Below are 2,207 nucleotides of genomic sequence, written 5' to 3'. Positions count from 1 at the left end.
TAGCTGCACATGAAATGGGAGTTAAATTCAGAAACTCTAATGAATTGTAAAGACCTAATGATTTGTATTGTGTGATGAGCTAAAACCTCTGTAATTTTGTGCCATACTTGTCTTTCCATCATATGACCAGCAGCCTCTAAATAAAACCAGATGATTTCCTGCCTAAAAAACAATAGGCTCAGATGCCCACTGCCCAGTCTGCCGCGTGAGTGCTGGGTGCTGCCCATGGTCCTGGGGGCTGGAAGCGAGGGGGCTGTGTCTGCGAGAAGGCCTGGGACGGGGCAGGGGGGGCAGGCTGACCCTGGGAGGGGGAGGCCGCAAAGGGGATGGGGAGCTTGGCATTGGGGAGAGGCCCCCGCTGGGGCGTTTCCTCTGGTGCCCTCGTTGTCACTGAGATGGCCCTCAGCCACACACTTCCTGGGAGCTCTGGCGGGGCGGTGGGGCAGGGCGCCTGCTGCCCCCAGCGATGGGGACCTCGGGCCTGGGGGCCGTGAGCTGTGCACCCAGCCCTGTGCTCCTGCCCCGGACTGTGTGTGTCTCAGTGAACTGTGCTGCGGTGTTTGTGACAACCACCGGCTCACGCCACTAGCAAAACATTTTGATTTTTTTTACTTGAGCTTTTGAAGAAGACGGTACTGTTTGGAACTGTGACGTGGAGGTTGCCTGCCGAGGGAGACCTCAGAGCTTTGCTGAAGGCAAAGCAGAATGTGACCCACTCGCTGGCTCTCTTCTCACCTTAGAAAGAGAACGGGTCTGGTGGTGAGAGGGGAGCTGGGGGAGGTGCCCAGCTGACTCAGAAGGAACCACACGGTGACTCTGTGTCTCTGTCTGGTCTTCTGTCTTGGATTCCTCACTCCATTAACCAAGTGGTGTATTGATTCAAAATGATGAGATTTAGAAAATTAGCCGCAGGTATTCATCTTTAGAAGGAAATAGAAGGGGTACATGCCTGGCTGGCAAAGCCACATATTAAATTGTAGAACTTGAGCTCTGCATGTTGGTGTCTTCCAGATTTGGTCTCTCAGTGGAGAGTCTAATGACAGAACATGATGGGAGTTAATATCAGGGAGCAAGGTTTAATTTACAAAGATTTTAAAGTACAGAATTAGAAATACTTCCCCCCCCCCAACCTTGGAGCAATATCTGTAAAAGGTGCTTTTGTTCATTTGGGCTTGTGTGTTAACATGCATATCATATATATTTAAAATTCTGTTGTTTCCTAGAATAACACAATACACTTTTTTTCCTAATTAGAATATGTCCACAGAAGAAAGATGCTTTTGCTTGTCATGTTCTGGCAGCAATAGAGGTTGGAGCAGGTATTCTGCAGGAGTGGTGCTTCTGCTCCCTGTGGGGCCTGGGTGGTGGTGCCTGATGGGGAGGGGAGTGGCGGGTGAGGGGGTGAGTGGGGCCTGGAGGGATGGCAGCCCCCGCCCCCAGGGCACAGTCCCCTGTGAACACACACCCCCGTCCCTGGGCACGACCCACTCCGACCTGGACACGTTCCCCCACCCCACCCGGATTCCTGAGCCTCGGACCCCTCAGCCCCGCCAAGGGCGGGCTCTCACAGGGGCCAGGACACAGGAAGGCCATGCTGTGGCTCCTGGCAAATACGACTCTGATTCTGCCTCAGCCTCACCGTCCAGGAAGCGGGATGAGAGGATGTCGCTGGGAAGCAGAGCTGACAAGGGCCTCCCGCCTCATCCCCTGTTTATATGAAGTCACAGCCCCTCTGCGGGGCCAGCACCCCGCTTCGCCGCCCCTCTGTGGGGCCAGCACCCCGCTTCACCACCCCTCCATTAACATAAAGTCACTTACAGCCCCTCTGCGGGGCCAGCAGCCCGCTTCATCGCCCCCTCCCGTAACATAAAGTCACTTACAGCCCCTCCGCGGGGCCAGCAGCCCGCCTAGCGTAAAGCCGCTTGCAGCCCCTCCGTGGGCCCGGCGCGTCTCACACTGGGGGATGGGGCACCAGGCGGCCTCTGTGCCCTCGGGCCTGGCTGCTCTGACTTGCTGGACACAGCAGAGCTCAGCCTGTCTGAAGAGCCTCCGCCTTCCTGCTCTGGCACCTCCAGCACCTAGTGGGGCTTCACCCGCCTCCCGGCCCAGGCACAGCCGGTCTCCAGGCACTGCCCTTTGGTTTGGGTGCCTCTGGGCAGGCTGCTGTGTCTTTGCAAGGGTCGTGGGGGGTGGAGGGGTGGGGAGTG

This window comes from Bison bison, unplaced genomic scaffold (genome assembly GCF_000754665.1).
Source record: "Bison bison bison isolate TAMUID 2011002044 unplaced genomic scaffold, Bison_UMD1.0 scf7180017864371, whole genome shotgun sequence".
Lineage (NCBI taxonomy): Eukaryota > Metazoa > Chordata > Mammalia > Artiodactyla > Bovidae > Bison > Bison bison.
The sequence above is the reverse complement of the archived record's forward strand: the minus strand, read 5'-3'. Positions refer to the sequence as shown.